Source organism: Dasypus novemcinctus, chromosome 11 (genome assembly GCF_030445035.2).
Source record: "Dasypus novemcinctus isolate mDasNov1 chromosome 11, mDasNov1.1.hap2, whole genome shotgun sequence".
Lineage (NCBI taxonomy): Eukaryota > Metazoa > Chordata > Mammalia > Cingulata > Dasypodidae > Dasypus > Dasypus novemcinctus.
Genome location: NC_080683.1, coordinates 14,681,380 through 14,708,566, shown reverse-complemented (window position 1 = coordinate 14,708,566; position 27,187 = coordinate 14,681,380). Strand labels below are relative to the sequence as shown.

Genomic DNA, 27,187 nt, shown 5'->3' with positions numbered 1-27,187 from the left:
TACCCAGAATGCTGGTGGCCTTTTTTTTCTTTTTCTCTTAAAAAATCATAAAAAGTTCTCTTAATTTGTTGAGGTAGAAGTTCTTGTTTGTTTTAAATGGTTAGGCTTCTTAAGAGGGTGGCGGGTATAAAACAAATTGAGGGAAGATGCAGACAACCCCCCACTTGGCAAAAGTTATGCAAATCTGGCGTGAGGTGGTGTTTGATCCTTTCCCTCCACCTTTCTTTAATAAGGGCTGGGGAGAGTTATTTAAGTTACTCCTCTGTTAGACTTTTCTTTGTAGAACTAGATTTGGCTCTTCTTTGTACTTGGTACAGAGAAGGTGGGGCATTTCTGTCCCGACACTCTAGCTTTTTTTTTTTTTTTCTTTTGCCTCTACCTCAGTTTCTCACTTCCTACTAATGACTTCAAATGGAGAGGGCACAAATGCAGTAGTTTCCTTTACTGTGAAGAGGTCGTGTATGTTGACTTTAACAAGACCCCGCCTCTCCCTAAAGTGCCTCCCTCCGGGGAGGGCTTCACGTGCACAGAGGCAGATCTGGCTGGTCAGGTGGAGAGGGAGGTTGCTAGATGAGGCAAAGAGGTTTTCTTCTGAAGAGCGAACATGGTCCTGAGGAATGAAGCTACTAATATCTTCGGATATTGTGACTCAGTTAGCGCGGGTCAGATTCACTTGTGTTTGGGCTTCGGGTGGGGTCAGGGAGAAGTAATGGTGCCAGGGAGAAGAGGAGCGAGTTGTTATCAACTCCACTGGGTTCCTTCATTTTAGTCTCCTACCAAGCTTAAGAAATTGGGAGGGAAGGAATGACAGGTGCTTAATAAGTGGTGGCTAGGTATTGTTACTAATGAAAACAGGAATATCAGCCGGTGCTGACTGGGCACAGTCTGAGTCTGAAGGCCCTGTGCCAGCTCACAACTTGACCTTCTTTATTGTTCAGGGAACTCCATTTTGCAGATGGACAACCATGACCTAGAGTGAGGAGCTCAGCTACCCGAGATGCTGGGGCAGGTACCCAGCCAGGTGGCCTGACCTTTGTTCCTTTGTGCCACAACCTGTGTCCCTGTGTCATCTTCGGTGTCCCCTGACCTCTGTTTCTGAAAAGGCTGGGGTTGGGGTGAGGTCTGGAGCCTGACAGTAGAATGTGTCTCCAGGGAAGCTCGCTGATCTAGAGGACGTCACGACACTGACCATGCCGAGGGCCAGGCAGCCTGTCCCCCGTACAGAGGCACCCCTTGCTTCCTGCCTGTGCTATGGCCTTGCACATTTATGTGTCAACTCTATTCCATTGGAAATGCACCTGGGAGCAGTCAGTTTTAAAGAAAAGTTAAGGGTAGTCCCCCGCCCCCAAGACACTTCTTCACTTCTGTTATGTATGTATGGCATTTTAGCTTTGCCATCATCAGATTATGTTTATGCTCTGTTCTAAGTGCTTGCTCAAACCCTCAGAACAGCGGAAGGCTTTTGCTAAAAGTGTCCTTGTGGTCGACAGGCGGGGGCTAGTTTTACCTGGGAGACTTGCGGTGCATCGCGGCAGTAATAGGCTAGTACACATTGCGACGCATGACCTGGGCACTTTCCTGGCTTCGTTTCTGGTTTGCTTTTTGGTTTTAAATCTCATTTGGGAGAGGCATGAAGGACATAAGCAAGCTGTACTCTCGGCGCCTTCCGCGAAGGTGTGCGCAATAGCTGCTTAGGGGTGGATGGGACTGAGATGATGACATTCCCGAGCAGGGTGACCCTCGGCGGCAGTTCAGCCTTCCTGGGTTAGTTTTGGGAGCTCCGAAGGACTAGCTAGTGAAGTCCCCAGCTTCTAAAGAGCCCGTCTTAGGTGTCTTACAGGGCAGTCCCACCAAGCTTTTTAAAGGCGGTGGTGGTGATGGTTGGCAGTTCTCAAATAAATGAATTGATGTACCTTCAAGGACAGTCTCATGGCAGTCTGATTTTCAGTTTTCTTAAGAATCAAAAGTGCAGAGAGATTGGTTTGCATGATTGGAAGTGGTACAGACTTGACAGTGGCTGGATGACCATTGTGCAGATGAGATGCTAGACCACGCAGCCTGGAGCCTGGGCTGAGTCTGTGGACCAAGATGGGATTTCCCCCATTCTTCTGGATTGGGCAGCGTCTAACTGCTTGATTGATGAGGGCAAATAGATGAAAAAGAATTCTAAACCTCCAGTCCGGCTTCATATTAATATTTCCCATCCTGTTCTAATATTGCCTTAACTAAAAGTTAGCTTTGTGTGTGCATGGTTTTTGTTTTTTTTTTTAAACTCTGCAATGAAATCAAAGGTGAATCTATTAGCAGCATTTGAGTTGAGCCCAGGTTCTGTTTTCTTCCACTTCATTTTACATCTTGCAGATTAAGTGAAGCACCTTGGTGCGTTGATTGTAAAATTCTTGTGGGAGATGTGGCCCTGAAAATGAATGTGTGAACTTGACTTTTTTTTTTTTTTTAATTAAAATGGGATTCTTTGTCTTTGAGAGCTTGACTATTTGTTCTTACTTCTGTAAGGAGTTCAGCATTCAGCATTGGGGAGGGGTGGCCTCCCTGCCTCGCCCATGAACCAGGAGAGTGAATTTGAACAATTTAAAATCAATAGTGTTTGTGGCTTAGAAACCTACCTTGTCATTAACCACAGTGAATGCCAGCCTGAAGCATGTCCTTGTGTCAGAGTAAAACGGCAAGGCTGTGGAAAAATGTAAAGGAAAGGGGGATCATTTGGTAGTAAACAGTGGGTGAGGGACTTGGGGGTGGAGGGAAAAGAAGTCTGGCTCAGGACTCTTAGCCCTTAGGCAGGCCTGAACTTTGCTGGTAAGAGGATGTTAGTATGCAAACTAAGTACTGATGCTCCAACTTAGGCATTTCCCTAGATTTGTATTTTGAAACTTCAGTGAAAAGGGAGCATAGAGAAAAGAGACGTTTGTTGGAGTGAAATGGATTTTCCCCCTACGGCCTACCTTTGCTGCGTTAAACGCAATTAATTTTGGGCAGTAGTTCTCAAGTGATGCCAATTTTACCCCCAGGGGACTTTCGGGATGTCTGGAGACATTTTTGGTTGCCATAATTGGGAGGCTGGTGCTACTGGCATCTAATAGATAAAAGGCCAGAGGCCATGCACAGGACAGCCCCCCACACCAACGAATTATCATCCAAACTGGCAGTAGGTTGAGAAACTTTGATCTGAGACCTGGTTGCTGTCGATTTTATCCTTACACGGAGCGATGTGTAGGCACCGGGCTGTGAAAAACACACACTTCTGTGGAAGCACCACGTCTTGCAAAGCTTACTCCTTGCTCCAAAGATCTGAAAAGGGGCCAGGAGTTGGCTGCTTCACCCGGCTCTCATGATGTGGCCACTTAGAGGAATTTACCCCCCTTTTCTTCTAACATTCCTCCATCTCTTGTCGTGTTGCTGAATGGACATGTCCCCTAACACTTATTGTCCAGCGCAGTGCATTTTGCCTTTGCTACAAAAAGACTCATGCTTCTCTGTCTATACCACTCAATAAAACTGAATGGGAGAGGCCTCGGTACTCTTGGGGCAGTCGACTTCTGTTTACCCCAGAGGTTAATGAATCTCCAGATGGCAGTTCTGCATTGGTTGTGTCCTGTGTGCCGTCTCCCGCCACTTGAAATTTAAAATGTGAACTGTTTAATAACAGTAGACTTACCACCAGACATCTGTGGAATATGCCTCTTTCAGGCCACTTTTTTTTTTGTCTTTATTTTTTTAATGTTACATTCGAAAAATATGAGGTCCCCATATACCCTCATTCTCCTCCCCCCACTCTCCCCCCATAACAACAATCTCCTCCATCATCATGAGACATTCATTGCATTTGGTGAATACATCTCTGAGCACCACTGCACCTCATGGTCAGTGGTCCACCTCATAGCCCACACTCTCCCACAGTCCACCCAGTGGGTCAGGCCACTTTTTGACAAGTTTTGGGATAGAATGATAGCATATTAAATTATTTGGCAGTTTTATGACTGTGTAGGGAAGATTTATCCTTTGATGAATAAATACTGCTGTAACCCAATTTAGAATTTGACAAATGCTGATCTACAGCTTTAAAACATAAGTGTTATTTTATGATGAAGAGGCACTGGTGGTGGGGTAGGTTGAAAAGTGATGGTTGGTACCATTGGGTAATATGCCATTAAAACGTTGCCCCAGGCAGAGCTGCGGGGAGGATTCTTTGGTGACTGCTGGGGGTTCCTGACTCTCCTGAACTTGGGAGTCCAGGTTGCTTTGTGATGCACAGTCCCAATTGTGCTTTGAGGCTTTATTAAATGTATGGGTGCCCCTTGGGTTCCTGGCAGTTGATCCTGCAAGGAACCTTCCATTTGCCAGTCTGTGACTTCAAAGTGGCAGTGGTCCCCATGTCAGTGGCTGTACATTTTTTTCAGGTGAGGGAAAGTAGTTTTGAGGATGAAAGTTTTCAAAATCTGTCGAAGAGGGAAACTGATGAGTTTCTTGTATGTTCTGGATGTGGCAATCATCCTACTTTTGTATTTTAAAAACCTGGGATATTTGATCTGACATGTATGGATACTTATGGGGATAGAGACTTTAAACTTGAAGCTGACCTGTAATGTCTAGCATCGGTGGTGATGGTAGAGCTAGATCAGATACTACCATCTTTTCCTTTTCTTTTTGCTTTTTATTGGTGTGTTTTTCGAATAGTTGATGTATGCACATGGAGTGAAATTTGGAACTTACAAAAAGTTTCCCCATTTCTATTCCCCAGGTTGCCAGACCTCACTCTAGACATAACCACTGTTACTAGCTTTCTGGGTATCTTCGCAAAGATAAACTGCACATATGAATGTCTATATGAAAAGATAGCATTTTCCAATCCATGTTGGCATGCTATTCATGTCATTCTGTGCCTTGTCTTAACCTGACAATACACACGGTGGTTAAATTACTCCATGTCACAACAGAGAGTGACTTCAGTCTTTTTTATAGCTGCGTAAATAGTATTCCATTGGATGGATGAATCCCAGTTTATTAAAGCAGTCCCCCAGTGATAGATATTAAGATGGCTTCCAATATTTGTCATTACAAATCATACTGCAGTGAGTATTCTTGTATCCACACCATTTTGCATATGTAGGAGTATATTTGTAAGATAAATTCCTAGAAGTGCAATTGCTGGTAAAGTCTATGTATGTTTGGGATTTTGGTAGAATTGCAAGTAGCCTTCCAAGGAGGTTGTAGCAATTTACACCTACACCATCAATGAATGAGACATCCTCACCAACACAGTGAGTTATCAACCTTTTTGATCTTTGCCTATGTGATAGGCTGAAAATTGGTATCTCAGTTAGTTTTAATTTGCATTTCTTTTGTGAGTGTGGTTCAGCATCTTTTCATATGTACTTCCATTTGTCCTCCTTTTTTCTCAGTTCATATTCTTTGTCTTTTTTTTTTTTTTTTTTTTGTCTTTTGTAGTCTTTTATAATCAGTGTCTCTTAGGCCCATCTCTGTCTTTGGCATAGCTCACTCCTGGGGCCTAAGGTAGACTCTGGGTTCAGATGGGGCTTTGGAGAGTGGGATGAATCAGCTACACAGGGATGAAAATGGGTCCCCTTCTTGCATGTGGTCGTGGCTGCCTCTGAGACTGCTAGAGTCCCCGAGCCTAGTAGCTTCTGGTTCTCATTCCTGTAGTGCTCCTTCAGAGCTGGGGCTAATCCGACTGAGGCAGACAGCAAGCCCCTAGTGGTGTGTTGAACACATGAGGATGGATTGGGTTTGGGAATGGACATGATTGAGACTGGTTTTAGAAGGAAGAGTGGGTCATGTGGATCCTGGGCTCAGAGTATTTGCATTTTGGTAGATTCACAGGAAAGGGGCATAGCAGTTACATTAAAAATTTTCAAATACATGGTGTCAGGAAAGTCAGGGAAAATCGGATAAACTTATTTTTAAGCAATAAGTCCATTTACATTTTCAGCACTATGCAAAACCTCCAGACACCTCAGATGAAGCTCATCCAGGCATCAAGGAGCGGTTCTCAACCAGGAGTGATTCTGTCCTCTGAGGCACATTTGGCAGTGTCTGGAAACGTTTTTGGGTGTCACAACTTGGTGGTGGTGGTGGAAATAGATGCTGCTGGCACCGGGTGGGTAGAAGCCAGGAATGCTGCTAATTATTCTGCACTGCCCAGGACAGCCCCCAAATGCCAGAACTGCCGAGGTTGAAAGGCCCTGATGTAAAGCAGTGGGGTCCAGTTGTTAATTTTTAAAAAAGCTTAATAAATCCACTATTTCCTCCAATTTTCAGATGCTTTGGATACTCGATAGTGCCACAGTTGGACTCATTGCTTTACATTTAGATGAACTTCACCTGGAAAGGCACGGAGGTTGAAAAAAAACATTGAGAACTTTATTTGAAAATTCAACCAGCACACTGTTTACTCTCCTGTGTCTCCAGACTTTTGGACACCCTGCAGGCTTCCAGTGGAGCCTGACATTGACCACTTACTTCTATTTACTGCTCCCTGCTGTCCAGCTGCCTTTTTTTTTTTTTTAAAATCATGTCTTTGGTCAGGATTCTGCTCAGAGGATGACTCTTTCCCGTAAGGACAGTGATACAGAAACAGTAGGTTTTTAACCTGAGGCTCCTGAAAGGAGAGGGTCATTGACACCAGCAGGGCGGCATTTTCAGAGTTTATCCAGGCTCCTGGCATAGCAGGGTGACTGTGCTGAGACCCTGCTTGACTCTGCCTGAGTCTGCAGCACCCCAGTCTCCTTTTATTTATGCCTGCAGGATGCCTGTTGCCAGGTGACCTTCTGCATCCAGCACAGGAGATTCAAAGGAGCCCACAGAAATTCCTGAGGACTTTCCTCTTTGATTTCAGAGAGGAGGCAGTTAAGAGCACACGCTCTGGAGCCAAGCCGCCTGTTAAAGTCTTGCTTCCCGTCCTGTGCATGACTTTGGGCAGGCCTCAGTTGCCTCGTCTGTAAAATGGGCATGGTAATAGCATCCTTATGAAGATTGGCCGAGTTAATATGTGGAAAGTGCTGAGAACAGTGCCCGTGAGTGTTAGCAGTTCTAATTATTGGTTCTTGGAAGTTGATCTTTCTTTGCTCCTTCTCTGCACTTCTGTGGAAACCCTTTACTGAGACGAGCCAGCCCTCTAGATTCCAGAGGAACCTCCAGTGGCTTCCCTGACTCCCTGTGTGCACAGGACGCCGTTCCCTGTGTCAGGGTGGGGGGGGGGTGGGCGCTTCTAGACCCTCTGTCCCCCATCTCTGTTCAGCCACCCCTTACCTTGTTTCTTGAGGGAAGAGTGGCCCTACCTTCCTGAAAGGGGTCTCCTCCTCATCCTACTTTCCTGATTCCAGTTCCCAAAGCAGATTTCCCATTTCACACCACATCATGCCTTAGAAAACCCCATGTTGGAAATTGAGAGGATGGTTGTGTCTGGGATGTGGACTGCTTCCCAAAACAGGGCCCTGCTCCCGTCAGGCTTGGGCAACGTGCTCCCTGCACTCAGTCCTCAAGACACATCCCAGCCTGGCCTCAGCCACACTCACCAGAGAGGGCTCTTTATCAAGTGGGAACAGCCTGTGGCCAGAACCCATAAAAAGTTGTTGGGCGAAGTAGACTTACATTCTTTCCTTTTCTTTTGGTGTGGAGGTTCCTATTCAGATAAGGTTTCCTGGCTGGCTTACAGGGCTTCTTGCACGGGCAGGTGGGGTCTGAGTGGTTCAGCCAGAACCTTGTTTTAAGCAACTACTTAATGGAATGCAGCGAGGTGCTAGAAGGAAAGGGGCAGATCAACCCTGTCCTGGGGAAGCTTTCAGCTGGGACTCCCACTCTGTTGGGAGAGACACAGCCCCAGCCTTTACGGAGCCCCTTCTCTGATGGGGGAGCCAGTTCCTGCCATCAGGGGACACCCGGTCTACTGGGGGAAGAGTAGGGGAAGCGTTGAATGAATTCTCAGTGTGATGGGTAAGAAAATCATGTTCTCAGGGAGCTCCCGTCTGATGGGGGAAGAGACAAACCCTGTTTTTTCCAGCCTGATGGAAGAGACGTGGGTACTGCTTTCTGACCCAGTTTGATGAGATGCGACCCGTCTTATCCTCAAGGAGATGGAGTGGATGGAGCAGTTGTGAAGCCCGCATCTTTCTTACTTCCGGCACAGGCGGGGGCGGGGTGGGCGGGAGAGCCGGTGGCCCGGGCAGGCGGCCTGAGCTGCACGCTGATTTCCCCCGCCGACCGGGCCTCAGCCGCCAGCCCCGCCCTGAGCTGTGTGCCGGCTGTGCTATCTTTAGTGGTCGCCCTCGTAATCTTTAGAGGACGTTGCTGACGTGGCTGCTTCCTGGGCTGGACCTTTCTCCCTAGAGGGCTGCGCCCTCAGGGGGCTGAGCATTTGGTTTGGGGCACGGGAGGCAGCTTGGGGGCTTCCAAAACTCCACTGCCGTTCCTGACTTTCTCTTCAGTCAGAGGGCGAGACTTTTAGGTCAGTGAGACTCGGAGTCAGAAAATAAGAATGTCTTAGGAAGGGCAGTAGACATCATCCAGACTTCCCCTGTTTCACAGAGGAGAACCGGCAGGCCCAGAGAAGGGATGGGTTTTTCTCAGTATCAAACACTGCTTCGAGGCTGGGCTGGGCGTAGGCCTTGGCTGTGAATCTGGTCCCCTTTGTGGGTGTGCCCAGCACAGGCTACCTGGTAACAGCAGCAGTCAGGGAGGTCCTGCTAAAACCCAAGTCAGATAAGTTCTCCCCTGCTCCGTGCCCTGCAGTGGCTGCCGTCTCCCTCAGTGTAAGCCAAGGGCCTTATTGTGGCTTCTGAGCCAGCTGGATCTGTTCCCCACTCCCCTCCCCACTGGCCTTTACCTCTCTGGCCTTATTTCTTTCTCTCAGTCCCACTCATACCACACTGAATTCCTGGTTGTTCCTTGGCTGCATTCCTACCTCAGGGCTTTTGCACATGCGGGTCCTTTTGTCTGGAATATCTTCCTCCAGATATCTGCATGGTCACTTCCCCACTGTGGCCATTCTAGATAAAATGATACCCCATCCCCACCACTCTCTATCTCTCTTCTACTTTTCTTTTTCTCCAGACCATTTATTACGATCTGACAGGGTATATATTCATTTATTTATTAATGGTTTCCTTATTTTCTCTCTCTAGAACATAAACACCAAAATGTGATCTGTTCTGTTCATTGCTGTATCCCCAGCACCTGGAACGTGACTGGTACATAGTTCGGAGCCCGATATCTAATGGTTCTAGGAAGGAAGGAGGGAGAGAAGGTGGGAGTAAGGGTAAAACACAAATTGAAATCCAAGGAATCTAGTCACTTTATGTTAAGGATGGTTTGATTTGGTTAGTCTGCTCTATGGAAAAGGACAAAACATGATGGGGCAGTGGAGATGCCACCACTTTTCTAAGGACAGTCTGAACTGATTTCTCTATGGTAGACTAGCAGCTCTTCCTGTCCGCCCTTGAACTCCATCCACCCTGCATGGTCCTTAAACTCCAACTGGAAGAAACCAGAACTGAACTTCACTATTCTCCGCGAAGGAACGTTTATGAATGCCCTGGACATGGAAAGGCCCTGCACCCACTGGCCTTTAGCTGATGGAAGTGGAGTAGAGATTGCCCTGGTGGAAGGCAAGCTGTATCTTCTGCCTCAGGGTTTACAAATCTTATCTGTATGACCAGACTCCCTTTTCTGAGGGACAAAGACAAGTCCTAGAAGACTTCAGTTGAGGATCCAGAGAAAGATTGGGGGTGAGATTATATATCCAATACATGAATTTGGGTTGGACTCATGAAATTGGGAGGTTGAGAGCAGAAGCTGAAAACTCTCAGGTTCTGGTTTTGCCCCTTTTTGTGGGGTGGCCTTGGCCAGGCACTTCCCCTCTCATAGCCTCAGCTTCCTCATCTATAAAATGAAAATTAAACTCCATCTGGGGCATAAGACTCCTAGGGCTCCATGTGGATGGTCTTCTGGGGGCCCCTCCCCCAATGGGCCAGGTCCCTTCTAGTACTGATAATATAAACCCTTGCATTTTAAATTCACTCCCCAATTTGGTTCAGATATCAGGTTTTTGGTAACATCATGGCTTCCGTGATATGCTAGAAATAAAGGTGACAGTTTTTATAAAAATGTAAATTTAAAAAGTTTTCTCAGTGCTGTTACTTTACTAAGTGTGGGTCCCCCCCCCCTTTTCTTCTTCTTGGTCTTAACCTGTAAGCGATCACAAGATCAAATGAGTTTCAGTTTGAGTCCCGGCTGCTGCTTTACAGTCTGAGCCTGTATCGCGTTGACTTATCACGTTTACTTTCAAGTAGTCTGGCTGTTTCAGGGAGGTCTTATCAGCCAACTGTTCAGCCCTCAGGGTAGGAAGATGTGGTCTCGGGTGGTTTGGAAGCCAGGTTTTCACCTCGCTGTGGAGCCAGCGTCTCCCCCTCCCCAAGCCGGCAGTCTCCCCCTCCTGGCCCAGTGAGCTGTCATAATGCGGCAGCCACAGTCCCACTATCTTTGGGAAGACCATCAAGGTCCTCCCCCTTCCCAAACCTTTGCCTCTTGTCCAAGACAGGATGGGCCCAGTGCAAAATGAAAATGCTGGGCCCCTTCTCGAGAAACGTCTTGAAGAGAGCGACTGCCAGGCATTAAGCCAAGCGTGGGGCGCTGTGTGACTACAGAGGCTGCCGGCCACAGAGCCGGCCCTGCTCCTGCCTCTTCCATCCTATGTCACCAAGACGTGAAGTTTTTAGGTGTCATTAAAGATCGCCTTGGAAGGGATTTGGGTTCTTTCTGTCATAGCCTGTGTGATGCAGGGCTGCAGACCCGAGCCACTGTGCATTTGGGAAACCACCCAGCCTGTCAGGGAGGGGTTGGACGGTGTCCGGGAATGGGGGTTGGAAGGGCAGAGAAGGATCGTTTATAAGTAGTTGTGCTTCTCGGACTCAAGCAGCCCTGGGGCACAGGAGGCTCCTTTCTGCAGGAGCTTCGTTTGTTTTGTCGTTTAGAAACTCGTTTGGGCCCAAATGGCTATTACTGGGGATGTATGAAATAATTAGGATATAGACTATGTAAGCTTTTATATCAGTGTTAAAGTTCTTGGACAGGATTACTGTACTTAAGGTGGATACATACAGGAATATTCTTGTTCTTAGGAAATGTATGTGGATGGAAGTACATGTTCAAGAAGTGTGATGTGTACAACCTACTGCCAGAGTTTAGAAAATAGGTAGATGGATGGATAGAGAAAATGATACAGTATATGTGGCAAAATGTTAAAACTGGTGGATCTGGGTATCTGGAAGTGGGGGTATGTTGGAGTTCTCTGTGTGGGTTCTGTATTTTTAGAACTGTCCTGTGAATTTGAAATTGTTTCCAAATGAAAAGTTTAAGAAAAGTCTTTTGGTAGATAACCAAATTGTGGTATATCCACACTGGAATATTATTCAACCTTAAAAAGAATGGAATTCTGATACATGTTACAACGTGGATGAATCTTGAAAGCATTATGCTAAGTGAAAGATGCTATATAAAAAAGTCCATGCATTGTATGTTTCCACACATATAAAATGTCCAATATCGGCAAATCCATAGAAACAGAAAGTAGTAGTTACCAAGGGCTGGAGGAAAGAAAAGTGGGGTATGACTGATAGTGAATTCGGCATTTCTCTTGGGGGTGTTTGAAAATGTTCGGGAAAATATAGTAGTGATGGTTGCGCAACATTGTGACTATACTAAAAATACTGAATTGCTCACTTTAAAGGGGTGAATTTTATGATATGTGAATTACATCTCAATTTAAAAAAAACTGGGGAATAAAAGTATTTTGAAGGTTGGGCATTTAAGCCCATCACCCTCCCCCTTGCCCGTCATGGGCAGTGTTGATTCAGGGCAGGAGCAGCCTTTGCGCCTTAATGAGCTCCCTTTCTTCCTCCCTGCTCCCTCCCTCCCCAACACAGACAATCTCCTGAGCATCTCTGGTACGAAGCCTGTTTTCTAGGAAAGATCTTATGGAAGCCTTGTGGATGCATTCATGCTAAGCGGATGTGTGTCTCCGAGGACTTTGCCTCTCCCAAGGCATTTGCATATTAGCTGGGGAGAAAGCTTTTAGGTGAAAGGAACGAACGTTTAATTTTAGAACACCAAGTAAGAGCAAGCTTGTGTGGAAGGGTTTTATTTTGTGCGAGGCAGAGGTGCTCAGTGACTCGGGCTCAGGGAGGCCAGATGCCCTTTCTCCTTCCCGCACATTGATCGGGCTGACCCCGAGACCCCGGGAGATCGATGGCGAGTGGCAGGCTGAGATATTAGCCCCTTCCGGTTAAGCATCTTTGCCCCAGACCCAGCCAGGCTGCCTTTAGCATTTTGACTTCGGAGGCTGCCGGGAGGAAACAGCTTTCTGATCCGGTGTCATTTCTGCTCTGTGGGATGTTCTTGGTTCTTGAATGAAAGGGTCCCAATTTGAGACAACCCCCTTGCTCATTTCTGCTCTCGCCCCTGTGCGATCCAGTTCTACTCTTCCTTGGTTTCCCCCAACCTCCAAATCCCTCTTTACACCTCCTGCTGCCTTCCCCCTTTGCCCTTTGTCACAGCCCCTCCTTTGAGACCCTCTTTTGAACTCAAGCTTCCGCTCCTCTTTGGAACCATCCAGAATCCCCTGTAGTCGGTATTAAGCCCTCTCCCCCGTATGTTTTTTTTTAAAGATTTATTTATTTATTTAAATCCCCCCCTCCCCTGGTTGTCTGTTCTTGGTGTCTGTTTGCTGCGTCTTGTTTCTTTGTCCGCTTCTGTTGTCGTCAGCGGCACGGGAAGTGTGGGCGGCGCCATTCCTGGGCAGGCTGCACTTTCTTTTCAGCTGTGCGGCATTCCTTATGGTGCACTCCTTGCGCGTGGGGCTCCCCCACGCGGGGGACACCCTTGCGTGGCACGGCACTCCTTGCGCCCATCAACACTGGGCATGGCCAGCTCCACACGGGTCAAGGAGGCCCAGGGTTTGAACCGCGGACCTCCCACACGGTAGACGGACGCCCTAACCACTGGGCCAAAGTCCGTTTCCCTCTCCCCCGTATTCTTCACAACAGGCTGCAAGGCCCTCAAGTTCTGTCTTGACCATCTTCGGCCTTCTGAGGCCCAGCTTGGTGCTTGTACACACAACACTGTTGAGAATGCTTTTGAGTTGTGCTGAGGTTAGGCTGTGTTGGCTCTGTGAGGGGATGGGGAGCAGTGAAATCTGCGAAAGAGGTTCTAGGAAATCAAGCCTCAGGAGTCACTTGATAAGAGATGAGGAAATGCTGTTTGTGATGTGAAGGGCTGGAATCTGAAGCCTGCTGGATACAGAGGGGGCTTCCTCAGAGCGTCATGTCATGTGGGATGAAGGGCAAAGGGCATCTCACTAGCTGCCCCACGGGGTAGCTGCTTCTGTGGAATATCTCTTCCTGAGAGATCTCTTGGATTTCAGACTTCCATTCTCAGCCAGAACTACCTGCATCAGCAAATATTTATGGAGTGCCTCCCATGGGCAGGCACTCATGGAGAGCCTGTCACTTTGCTGGACCTCCAGGGGAACCTGTTGTGTGAAGCATTTGGAGGAGGACTGGAGACTGGAAGGTGCCCTGCCTGGGCTGGGAGAGTTGCTTTTCCTTGAGCTTCCTGGGCCTTATCCAGATTCCCAGGCTGTTCAGTTCCCATGTGATACATGACTGCCCTTGGGTGAAGCTCACTGGTGTTGATGTCTGCACCTCTGCCGTTCTTCTGCCTCTGAGGGGGTGAAGGGAGTGCCGGTCAGCTGTGGCTGTAGACCCCAGGGTCCAGGCGGGAAATGGCTGGCATATGCAAAGGGTTTGACTGCTGCAGAGATGGTCATGAAGAAGGATGTGCATGGGCAGGTGCCTTCAAACCTGGTGAAGCATCCTGGGGATGGCAATATGGGAAGCCGTTACCACCCCTAGGCCAGAAGGAGGGGGTTCCCCCCCCCCCAACAGGAGCTGTGATGGTGAAGGGATACCGTCACTGCCAACTGGGTGAGGTGGGAGAAAAAGGGAAAGGCATGCATTCCCTTTGGCCAAACCCAGCTGGAAGTCTAGGCAGCCCAGGTGATGTAGTTGGTGGTGCTCCGGGAGGGCAGAGAACAGTGCAGGTGGCAAGAATACCCAGCCGGCTGCCTGGGAGTCCTAGCACTCAGCGGGCCCTTTGGGTACTCAGCATGTGACCTGCCATCTAGGTCTGCTTCTTGCAGCACCATGTCTGTTACAAAGAAGAAAGTGCCCTGACAGCATCAGCAGGATAAGGTACTGGGAAGTTTTGACTGTAGCAGTAATAACAGATAATATTTATCGATGACAGACACTGGATGTCATTTTACATGCATCCTCTCGTTAAATCTTTTCAACAAGCCTAGCAGGCAGGTTGCTGATGTGGAACGTGGGACTGAGAGAGGGTAGTGACTTGCCTGGTTGTTCATCCAACCAGCGGCCATGCTGGACTCAGACCCCGGCCTGTCTGATTCCCTAATGCACGCCCTGATCGACTCCTGTCACTGCCTCATGGTCCCGTTCCTCCGTAGCATGGCCCCACCCACCTGTGGTCAGTGCACCGTGTGCTGGGCCCACTGCCTGGGATGGTCGTCCCACTTCCTCTCCACTTGACCCAGTTGAACCCATTTTTCAAGGTCCCATTCACGTCTCACTTCCTCCATGAGACTTTCTCCAGCCATTCCAGCCCTGACGCATCTCTCCTTTAGCCATCAGCAGCAGGTAGTAGCATCTCTCCTTTAGCCATCAGCGGCAGGTAGTAGCATCTCTCCTTTAGCCATCAGCGGCAGGTAGCTCTGCTCCACACCCTCAGGATGTCATCAGCTGCTTTGGATGTGCACAGGTCCTAAGTCTCCAGTGAGCCTGGGACTTTGTTAGACGCAGATAGATACCAGGTGTGCGTTATCTCTGAACTCTTCACTCAGAATTTTTCATTGGGAGACTTTAATGAAGGGATTATTTTCAGAGCTATAGGCAGGGTTAAAGATGGTACAGCACCCAGGGACTGGCAACAGGGGGAGGCCGTTGCCTCGTCTCTCAGGCCTTGGAAGGACAGTTGTTTACTGGAGCTCAGTGAGGACCTGGGCCCTGGGATGGGAGTTGAGAACTGGTTTTCTTTTGGGTTGGTAAATGTCCATTGAAAGCCAACAGGAAGGATTTTTAAAAAGGATAGAAAAGAAGCAGAAACAAGAGCCGAGTCCTATAGGAGCTTTCAGTCTAGTTGAGTGTTTGAGGGACACACGCCTACCTGAAAAGCACAAGGCTTTCACAGAGCAGTATTTTCTCATGAAGAAATGAACCTACCACAAACCAAACCGTGGATCACAGTGGAGGCGGACACTCGAGGAGCCAAAGTTGTCGAAGGTTTCCCTTGTATGGGATTGGGGCGAGTGCTAGGTCAAGGGCTCCACAAGCGTTTCCCAAAAGGCCTCACATAGACCACAGACGCAGCCGGGTCCAGTCTGCCTGGCTAGTGTCTCAGCAGTTTTAAAGTTTCAGAGTTCTTTTGAAATTTATCTCGAGGGCTCTGGAGATGTGGATAATTGGCAGGTGTCCTTCAGCGTCGAGGCTGACGTGAAGGAAGGGGACTAAGACTTGATGTTGGACTGGGTGGACCTTGGCCTGCCTCGCTGTGGTGTTTTGTGATCTCATTTCTTTTTTCTCTCTTCCTATTTTTCCACCCACCGCTGTTGTCCTAGATCCTCCTAAACACTGGAAGGGTGGAGGGACGTGGGGAAGCAGTTTGAAGGATGGGTAGCAGATGAACAATTTAGAAACCTTTTCTTGGACCTCTCTCTGCTGACCCTTGTACATTTCACTGTTAATAAGTTTCTTTGGATTTTTCCTCTCTGCTGGGCCTTAGACCTGATAGGAGATGCTGCAGATATCCCAAATGCCTTTTACTCTCCTGAGCACATCCACACACTCGCACCTCTAGCCCTGGGAGCGGATGTGGCTCAAGTGATTGAGCCCCTGCTTCCCACACGGGAGCGTGCAGATGTGGAAAGGTTAAGGAACTTGCCAAGGGCCACACATAGCGGAGAGTGAATGGCTGAGCTAGGCTGGACGCTTAGCCCATCCAGTGTACTGTAACCTTCACAGCGATTCCGTGGGTATGGGTTTTTGCCCACAATTTTTTATACTGCCACTCCCCCCCACGGCTTTTTGCTTGCTGTCTGCTCTCTGTGTCCATTCGCTGTGTGTTCTTCTGTGTCTGTATTTAGTTTTATTTATATATCCCCCCCCTTTGTGGCTTGCTTACTGTCTGCTCTCCGTGTCCATTCGCTGCGTGTTCTGCGTTTTTTTGCTCGTCTCCCTTTTTGTTGCGTCACCTTGCTGAGTCAGCACTCCGTGGTGCTGGCGGGCCAGGCGGCACGCCATGTTTTTCCCACAATTTTATACTTCTCAACTAGGGGGATTTTACTCCCCAGGGGGAGGTTTGGCAGTGTCTGGAGACAGTTCTGGTTGTCACAGATGGGGGGCCAGGGGGTTGGTGCTACTTGCATCTAGTGGATGGAGGCCAGGGGTGCTGCTGAACATCCCACAGTGCACAGAACAGCCCAAAGTGTCATCAGTACTGACGGTGAAAAACCCTGCTCTGCTCTGACCCTGGGTTCTGACCAGGAGAACAACAAAAAAAATTCACAAAAAGCAGGCGGACAAGAAAAAGACAAATGGTTTTGGACTACTTAAGCCAGAAGGAATTTAAACGAGGGAATTGGTTGAACAGGCAGTGAAGAGGCTGAGAAGCCAGTCCGGAGAATGGAGACAACTCAGAGATTAGCAGTGACAGGGAGCCACAGCCACCCCTGGGCTGGAGAGAGCAGGGAGGAGGTGGTGGCCACTTCGGGGGCTGGTATCACTTGGCAGAAGCTGGAACCACGGTGGCCCGATTTGCTGGGAGCTGGGGTCTGGGGGAAATGCTTCCTAAATAGAAGGCAAACAGGACCTCCAGTCTCCAGCCAGTGCCTCTCCTCGGCTAACCCCTGTGAAAAGCAGCCTGCAGGGAGAGCTGCTGTGATGGAACAGAGCAGAGAAGGGTAGGGAATGAGCATGCTTCAAAGTCATTCCCTCTTGTCTGTATTTCCTGCCCTCACTCTGGGCCCTGCCCTTTTTGGTTCTTGAGTTTCTGGTCTGAACTTACAGTGATGCCCCTGTCTTTCAGAACGGGCCTGGGAGGACCTGGTGTGAGAGAGACATTCATTCATTCATTTGTTCATTCACAAAGGTTTTCTTAAGGCCTATTCCAGTGCCTGAAGGTGCTGGGTGGGGAATGAAAAGTGATTAACGCTGACTAGGTGTAAAACATTAGGGAGCTGGGGGGAGTGTGGAGAATTTATACCACATCTAAAGAGTTCCTGGACTTCTGATCTACAAGGTGGGGGGTTGAATGTTACTTGGAGTATAGTTGCTTGCCTTTGTAAAGACTCAGAAAGGGGAGAAGTAGAAGTGGGGGGGGTGAGCACAGCCTGGCCGCTCTCAAGCCCCTTCCAGGGCCCGACTGACCTCCTCGGGTTCATCTCCCCCCAGCGGCCCTCTCTGCTCCTGGCGCTTTGGCCGCATGGACAAAGTGTCCTTCCTGAATATCTCCTCTGTCCCCTGCGAACATTTTAGCACTTGGACATGTCAGCTTCCCAGACGATTATCTGTATTTATGAAGATAGATGCAAACTTTAGATACATTTTGTAATCTCCTTTGTTTTATTGCATGTGTGAGAGTGTGTATGATTTTTGCCCCATTAAAAAAAAAAATAGATGCTTGCCCCAGATTCAGACTGAAGGCTAGGGAGCTAACCCTCCTTGCCCTGCCTCTTCTCCCCCACTCCCAGTTCTCCTCACGGGCAGCTCCCTTGAACAGTTTTCAGTGTATCCTTGAGTATAGAGAAGTTCAGAAGGGTCCTTGTGTGTGGAATAGTAAACCGCAAATATTCCTTGTTGTAACTTATACAAATGTCGGCTGTCCTGGGTAAGTCATGATGAAAGTGAAGGGTAGGTTTGGCGTGGACTGGGAAATAGTTTGTGGTCAGAAATAGATACCTATAGAATTAGGGAAAGGAGGAAGCAGAATTGTTGAGGCCCGGCTTTTGTCTGAGTTTGACACATGGATGTTGCTGAGTAGCTGGGGGAGTGATTAGGCAGAGGCCAGATATTGACAAATCCCTCCAGGGCTGGGATTTGGGATAGAGTGGGTGGCGGGTATGCAAATGAGCAAGAGACCTTGTGGGAAGCAGTGCTAGTAATTGGAAGATATTTTTAAAAATAGATTTGCTTGACAAATCAAATAGTTGGCAACTCTGTGTTAGTGCCCCAGTTAAAAAAAAAAATTTTTTTTAAAACCTGAGCAAACCTGCACAACTGGGCTCAGGTTTGGTAAATGTCAAATTTGGTCCTAGTTTTGTCTCTGCCTGGCTATGCCATCTTTGACTGCCCTTGATTTCTTTAGATCTCCGCTTTTTTATCTATAGTACATAAGTAGTGCGCAAAGCTGGACATAGATTAAAATCATTGGGGAACTTTAAAAAATACCTGCTATCAGAGCCCCACCCCAGTCCAAGCGTATTCAGAATCTCTAGTGATGGGCCTGGGCAGTTTTTTTTGTTTTGTTTTGTTTTTAAAGATTATTATTTCCCACCACCCATTGTTTGTTCTCTTGGCATCCATTCGCTGTGTGTTCTTCTGTGTCTGCTTGTATTCTCGGCAGTACAGGGAATCTGTGTCTCTTTTTGTTGCATCATCTTGCTGCATCAGCTCTCCGTGTGTGGGGCACCACTCCTGGGTAGGCTGCGTTTTTTTTTTTGCACGGGATGGCTCTCCTTGCAGGGCGCACTCCTTGCACGTGGGGCTCCTCTATGTGGGGGACACCCCTGCATGGCAGGGCACTCCTTGCATGCGGCAGCACTGTGTGTGGGCCAGCTCACCACATGGGCCAGGAGGCTCTGGGTTTGAACCCTGGACCTCCTATATGGTAGGCGGGCGCTCTATCAGTTGATCCACATCCGCTTCCTGGGGCCTGGGCATTTTTAAAGAATGTAGCCAATGTTGCAAATCCCTAGATTAGGCTCACCTTGATTGCTCTTTTTTTTTTTTTTTTTTTTTAAAGATTTATTTATTTTTATTTAATTTCCCCCCCTCCCCTGGTTGTCTGTTCTTGGTGTCTGTTTGCTGCGTCTTGTTTCTTTGTCCGCTTCTGTTGTCGTCAGCGGCACGGGAAGTGTGGGCGGCGCCATTCCTGGGCAGGCTGCTCTTTCTTTTCACGCTGGGCGGCTTTCCTCATGGGCGCACTCCTTGCGCGTGGGGCTCCCCCACGCGGGGGACACCCTTGCGTGGCACGGCACTCCTTGCGCGCATCAGCACTGCGCATGGCCAGCTCCACACGGGTCAAGGAGGCCCGGGGTTTGAACCGCGGACCTCCCATATGGTAGACGGACGCCCTAACCACTGGGCCAAAGTCCGTTTCCCTTGATTGCTCTTTTTTAACCGTAAAATGCTATGATCACGTTATCGTATTATGTAATTATCTTTTACATACTGTGTACGTATATTGTAAACTTCTTACATACCAAGAAGTAAAAAATTTTAATGAAAAACTCCCCTTAATTTTCATTAGGCCCATGATATAATAACTGCATCCTGCATTTAATAGGTCCGAATCCTAAATGTAGTAAAACATAAAACAATTAATTTTATGACATAGGAGTTGAAAGCATGGACAGACTCTTTCCTATCTCTTTTCCTCATTTTGAAAAGCTACAGGCTAGAGGCCTGAGGCCACTTCCATTTGCAAAGAAGACCCAGAAGAGTTGAGAAGCCATTACTTACCGGAAGTGTTTTCGTTAAGAGTTGTGTATACTGTAAGATCCAAATTAGCAGGTCCATTTTCATGAGGTTTTATCGGATCTAAATTCTAGATGGAGTGGGAGGTGTTTAAAGAGATTTGGTGCTGTTTTATCTCTACCATTGACGTTTTGGTTTTGTCTCTTCCTAAATGAGTCATTTTTTTTAAAAGGAACCTGACTCGGGGAGGTGGGGAAACCACTGCAGGAGGCGCCCACCGGGGGCCAGCACCCGAGCCGGCAGCGGAGGCTTGCATGTGTTCATCAGGACACTGAGTTCACCGTCGCACCGTTCACCCGGGAGTGGGGGAACGGGGGCCTGTCTTTGCTGAAGGTGCATCAAAGACAAGTGGGAAATAACCTTGTCTTGGTCTGGGGCGGTGTCGTTCATTAATTTGCTAAGTATTCACAACCACCAAACCCATCGTGTTAAAGCACAGCGTGATCCGCAGGTGCTTGGGAGACTGTGAACAAAGGGGAACGAGCCTCAGAGTTTCAGTCTAGGTGGGACTAGGGACACACGCCGTGGGGATTTGGTGTGGCCATCACTGGCCTGCACTTAGAATGGACGGAACATTAAGTGATACAGCTCCATACCCATGTGAGCAGTGCAAGTGGAAACAGTGCCAGGCAGGATTTCAGAGGAGAAAACGTGGCTGCCCGAGGACCCACGGCCAGCTCTGCTGAAGACAGACACCGCGTCAGCCTTCCGCAGGGCACTTCCTCCTCCTGTGTTGAGTTCCCGCGGCTGAAAAATGATCCCGCACACCGGAGTTACCCAGGTCCCCCTAGCCGTGGAGCTTGGCGCACTCCATGTCCTTGGCGTCAGGGGAGGGTAGGGATGGGGGGGGGGGGAAGAGTTGATGGATCGTGGCTTTGGAAAACCGGAGCAGCTCCCCCGAGTTAGCCCAGATCCCCAACATGCTTGGCACGAGCTGCAGCGCAGGGCAGGAGTGCACCCCAGCACCCACGGAGAGCCTCGTGCATTTGGAGCTTTAGCCAGGCAGGCTCCTTTTCATCCACACTGACCCCCCCACCCCAGGAGGGACGACTTTCATCTTTTCTGAGCGGTGTGTGACCGCCTGAAGTTGTATGTGTGTGCTTTCTAAGTTTGTCACAAACTTCCTGTTTGGATATAGTCCGAGACTTGAATCTTGGTGTGTTTGGAAACTCTGGCATTCACAGAGCTGTGGCTCTTCTCTCTTCAGGCCTTGGGGTGCCCCATTTGTTCTCCTTTACTGACTTTTGCCATCTTTGCAAACCTTCTCGCTAGGAACTGCTCTGTAGCTTCTGTGCTTGTTCCTTTCACTGAGGCTTGAGAAAGCTGTGAACGCTGAAAGCTAGAAGGAGGGAGAGGACCAACACCTGTTGGCCCCTTATATAATACCAGCATTATGCTAGGTGTTTTTTATATATATATATGTATACACATTTCTTATTTTACTTAGGCCTGACATTAGCTGACACAGAACCAGGCTCAGAGAGGTTAAGTGACCAGCCCAAGGTTGAACAGCCACTAGGTGGTGAGATCAGGATTTGATCCCAGGCCTGACTCCAGAGCTCCAGTTCTTTCAACTGTGCCTTGAGAACCACTTTGTCCCTCTGGTTTCACTAGTTTAGACAGATCTTGAATTTCGGATTGGGCACCTTGGCAGACAGCATTACCTTGACCTCCTTAGTTGTTTCTCCGACTCTTATTATTCAGGTGCTGCCTGTTCTGTGTGGAGTGTGATTGGATGCTCTGAGTGCTCTGCTGATTTTTACCTCTCCTCTCCCACCCTTTCTTCCCTCCCCCCTCCCCAGCCCACCCACCATGGCCCGGTGAGTCCCAGAAATGTTGGCTGGTGATACCTGGCTGCTGGTCGCAGCCCGTTCAGACCAGCTCCTGCTTTCCCAGGAATGCAGTATCCTTTTTCCTGCACTGATCGTGCTGCTGGTCACCAGCAGCTTCCCTACTCAGCTGGATTTCTCCCGTTCCAAGCACTTCCCTTGGAGAGGGGAGAAGCTGGGGTATCCACTGTGCCTGTGAAAGTGTGTGCAATGGCTTTGGGGGTTAGGAGGGGAGGACTGAGGAAGTATACTAAGACACTGAATGTTTAGGGACAGGGAGAGGAGGCAGTGCCACATCCAGCCCTCCTCCTCTTTATTGGAGTAACAGAAGGGGACAGACTACGGAAGAAGGCACAGGAAGGCCCTGCGTAGCTCTCCTCTTACCCATCCCAGTTCACCTGTATTTCTTGAAAAACTTCTGACTTTACTTCCTCGGAGCGTCATCAGAATTATTCGATGGATCGAGAAACCTCTACCATTCAAGACACTGTGCTGTGCAGTGGGCAGTTTCAAGCGTCTTCCTGCAGTTTTTACCAGCAAGGGGGTTTGCGGGCTGCAGGGGGCACATGGACTACTTGCCAGCAAATGCTAAATGCAGCGAGGTCAGAAGAGCCGGCGAGAGCTCAGCCAGCTGGGGACTTGCAGGAGAGGGCTGGGGACAGGCGCTAAGGTCGGGCCAGAGCTGCGAGGGGCCGTGTGTTGGCGCTGGGGCTCTTGGGCTGTGGAGAAGTACACCAGACGGAGGGGAACAGCGGGTTTGTGTGGGAAGCAAACCGAGGAAGGAGATTTGAATTGTTCACGAAGGATCCCAAGATCCCAAGGGATGGCTGTGGAGTTTGGGGCTTTCTGTTTTGGGGAGCCACCAGAGCTGATCAGACAGGGTCAGGGGAAAGGGGTGTTTTAAGAAGAGTCATCTGGATGTGTGGACTATAAATGGGGGGCATTGGGAGGTGAGTTAGAGGACAGTGACCAGCTTGAGTTTTAGGAATAAAATGGTGAAGACTTGGACGAGGGTCGTGGCAGTGTAGATAGAAGAGAAGATGGAAGAGTGAGACAGAGAGGGTTTCAAATCCCAACCCCACCACTTGCTACCTGTGTGACCTTGAGCAAATTACTTCATTTCTTTGAGCCTCAGTGTCATCATCTCTAAACAGCGACTGAAAATATGTCACAGGACTGTCTTGTGAGGACTTATTACATGCCTGGCATATAGTAGGTGCTCAATAAATATGGGTCTTCTCACATTATATGAGGCATGGTCTTGTTAAGGAGTAGGAGGAGTTAGGGGAATGAAAAATGAGGACCAAATGGGGTCTCAGAAAGTTTTGAATCTTGAAGCCTTGGAGAATAATGCAGCCTTGACAGAAATGGATGGGGCTTCCTCAAATTCAGTTTTAGGAAGACCTAAACAAAGGCTGCTTGAGGTCTTGTCAGAGAAAACTCTACAGTGCCTCTAGAAACCTAGCCTCTAATTTCGGCTGTGCCCTCAGCTATGCTGGCCATCAGTCATCTTTCTTTCCTTCAGGGCTGGTCAGATGAGGTGAGCAGGTTGATTTGGGCACAAAATTTAAGGAGGCATTTGTCCTAAGGCTCCTGCAAGTGCAGAGGTGGCACCAGAGAGTCAGCGTCTCTTTAACTTTTGCGCCCCAGGCATCTCACTTGCCTGGTCCTGGTCCTGGCCCTGCTCGGGTTCCGCAGCTTCCCTGCCTCCATTCTCTCCCCTTTCCCTGTCTGCCCTCCTTCCATTCAGGAGATAACTTCCTATCTGTTATTTACTGAAGAAGTAAGTCCCTCGGCGCTGAGTGCACTCAGGTTCCTCACTACCTTCCCGTGTGTTTATCTGCATCTGAGCTCGTTGCTTCCAGATTTCCTTCCACTCAGAGAAACAACTGTCCCTTGCTCCTGGCTAGAGTCCTCGCCCTGTCAATGGGTGCCCCACCCCCACCACTTCAGCCGTTCCGCAGTAAAATCTCTCCTCAAACCTTCAGCCCCCTCTATGTTGCATTTCCTTTTCTCCTTCCCTCACAGACCAGCACCTGGAAAGACTCTTCCCTCAGGTTTTGCTCCCTCACGTCCTGTCAGTGCTGACGTAGCACATGGGGCTGGCTTCTGTCTGGGAGGGATGCGCCTGGCAGAGCTGGCTGTGGTAGGGCTCCCGCCTTCCACAGGAACTGCCCTCCCGGAGGTCACCCGTTGCCTCCACATTGCCACATCCAACGGACACTTCAGTCCTTATCTTTCTGGACCTCTTTGCTACTTTTGACACTGTGGACAACTTCCTCCTAGTTGCAACTTTTGTTTCTCTTGGCTTTTTTGATTCCACAATAAATCTTTTAATAATTATTTCTTTAGTACCTACTGTGTGCCTAGCTCTGAGGCATACTATGATACTGTGTCTCTGCTCTCAGGGAGTTTATATAATTTGTGTTTGTATATGGGGGGAGGGGGGGATTTGATAAAAAAATAAATATACCAGATGGTGATAGGGTTACAAAGAAAAATAAAACCGGGATGGGAGACAGCTGAAAGCCAGAAGGAGGGAGAGGACCAACCCTTCTTGGGCCCCTTATATAATACCAGCAGGGGTGGGAGGCCTCACTGAAAAGGTGATATTAGAGCAGAATCCAGGAAGTAAAGGGCCCCTGAGGGATGTGTTCCAGGCAGAGGGAAGAGCGAGTACAAAGGTCCTGAGGCAGGAGCCTGCTTGAGGTATTTGAGGAAGTCATGGTGGCTAGAGGAAAGTGAGGGAGGGTGGAGTAGAGGAGAGGATGTCCAGGAAAAAAGCCAGATCAGGTTCTGTGGACCTCGTGGGTCATTTTAAGGACTTTGGCTTTTGCTTTGAGAGAGCTCTTATAGTATAGGACTGTTCTGAGCAGAGCAGTGGTTTTTAAATGAACGTCCAGTTGCTGTGGGGAGAGTGGACTCCAGCAGGGTGCGGGTGGGTGTAGGGAGACCCGTTAGGAAGTTATTGTCATAGTCTTGTGACAGATGCTGGTGGCTTGGACCAAAGTGGTGGTAGTGGAGGTGGGAGAAATGAGGGTTTGGATGCATTTTGAAGATAAAGGTGACATCATTTGCTGATGGATTGCATGTGGGCTGTAAGGGAAGAGGGGAGTCATGAGGACTCGAGGGGTTTGGGCCCGAATAACCAGAAGAATGAAGTCGGATGCTTTTCTCTCCTAAATCCTCAGGGGCCTTCCTCAGCAGCCTTGGCTGGGTCCTCCTCCTTGGTGGGACCATCGGCGGTTGGGTTCTGCAGGGCTCCACCCCCGGTGGCTTCTCCAGCCTCTCCCTGATCCATGTTCCCTGTTCCCCTGTTGAAGCCACATATCCTGAATGTGCTTTTTGGGTCCCTCCTACAGGCCCTGGCTCTGGAGGATGCTGGAGGAGGAAGACACAGAAGCAGGTCGGCCCTGAAAGCTTGAGCTCTCGATCCTGAACAGGTAGCTTCTCTGGAATAACTGGTGTCGTAAAAGTGATTCTTCAACCCCTGCGGAATGGGAAATGCTCGGAGAAGGCAAGGGGAGGGGTCTGCTCGGGGCCTGGGCGCCCATGGATTTCTGGAAAGCTTTCCCTGGGAAATGGTCAGTGATTGTGGTTCTGTGTATTGGAACTCAGGATCTTCTGGAATGCAGCCGAGCGAATCTTGTCTTTTCCAACTCTGGATTTTGCAGAGTTGTTGTGAAGAGTTAAGGGTCTAAAGGACATTCCTGGATGGTAACTCTAGAAGCAGAGATGGTTGGAGAATGGTATCACAGCAGGCTACCGTGAGAAACTCCAGAGTCTCTAGGAGGCAGATTTCTAGATCAAAGAACCTTTGAGCTGGCCCAGTGTGTTTCTTTTCCAAGCTCAGTTTGTCCATCTAGAAAACTGTCACGTAGCCATGATTTCTCTGCCAGGTCCCACACAGAAGCTGTCTGAAGGATCAATAAGTTTGTGTGTAAAAAGATATTTTTTTTGTTTTTGAGGTTTAAACCTTGGTTTAGCGAGAGACGGCTATTTTCCACAAATTCTCAGGAACAATGGGGAAGGAGGGTGGTAGTGTCTGATTTGTTTCTTTCGGTTTATGTGACTTTATTTCCCCCTTGGAATATGCCAGACTTTCCATTCTTCCTATGTGAGACTCAGAGTCGATTGCCTTGGTTTCTTTTTTATTATGCCTGATTTTGATTTAATGTTTAAGCCATTGTGTCTTGGTGTTCCAGTAGGAAACAGATGGCTTACTCAGTGGGGAAATCAAAGAGACTCTACCGAAGGGATTATCTGGAAGAGTAAAAGTAGGGTTAAGAGAAACCAACAAGGGATGTTGAAGCATGCAGGTCTCACAAGAGCAGGTTACCACCCCTAGGCTTGAAAGGCAGAGGGTGGAATTGGTTAACAGAGCTGGGAGAGAAACTATATGGAAAGGCCCTCTCTTGTAGGGGGATGCAGCCAACCCTACAGCAACGGCTGAGAGACAGGAGGACGCATACCCTCCTTGATTCTTCTTTCTGTCCTCCTGTCTCCTGATGGTGCTTCCCATTCGCCAGATTCAGCCAGCAACCAGAAGGCCAGGGAGCCCAATGGATGCGGTCCACAAAGATCAGAACCTCGGGGGGCGCAGAACAGAGTGGAGAGTGGATGTAGAGGGGCAAATGGCAAGGACCTGACACAGCCAAGATTACCAGGATTGTGTGATAAGAGATGTTTCTATTTAGAAGCAAAAGAGCCGAGTGAAACTTTGCATCATTTTATCAGCTGCATAGAACATTGACTGTGAGGGCTGGAAGAAGCCACAGAAATCCTCTACTCAAACCTCATTGTTTTTATAGTTGAAAAGCCCCAGGGAAGTCAAGTGACTTGTCCAAGGCCACTCATTCATTCTGTCAAGTGTTTCTTGAAAGTTCCTTAGAGCTTTCTGGGGAAAACAGCACAAACTCTTGAAACAGTTAAGAAACAATGTAAAGCAAAATTTGATTGAGTGCCAGGAAAAGGCACAAGATTAGCATTTGTTTCCCCATTTATCAGTCTAGATTCTTTCTGGTTGTGAGTAACAGAAAATCTTACTCAAAGTAGCTTCAGCAGCAGAGGGGAATAATAGGCTTACCTACCTGCAAAGTACAGGGATGGGGGGAGTAGACACCCAGATTCTTTCTATTTCTCTGCTTCTTACTCCACAGTGTCAGTTCATCTTCAGGCTGGTGTCTCTCGTGGAGGCAGAACAGCTGCAGAAGTTCCTGGGTTCACTTTTTATTTCTTTTCTTTAAAAAAAAATTTTTTTATTGTGATAACATATATACAGCTCAAAATTCCCCATTTTAACCACTATCAATGTACAATTCGGTGATAATAATTACACATTCACCATCCATTTCTGAGACTTTTTCATTACACCGAACAGGAACTCCTTACACAGTAACACCCCATTCCACTCCCACCTCCAAGCCCTGGTAACCTCTAACCCCCTTCCTCTCTATACGAATTTACATATTCTAGGTATTTCACGTAAGTGAAGTTGTACAC

At 48.5% G+C, this 27,187-nt stretch overlaps 1 protein-coding gene across 18 annotated transcripts in view; it reads left to right on the top strand.

The window, feature by feature from the left end:
* TRERF1 (transcriptional regulating factor 1) overlaps positions 1 to 27,187 on the top strand; it is a 204,156-nt gene that overhangs the window by 53,443 nt on the left and 123,526 nt on the right. For all 18 annotated transcript variants that reach the window (XM_071218450.1, XM_058306738.1, XM_058306735.1 and 15 more), the window contains one exon: positions 25,048 to 25,128. The gene's annotated coding sequence lies outside the window, so the exon portion shown is untranslated. The remainder of the gene's footprint in view (positions 1 to 25,047; positions 25,129 to 27,187) is intronic.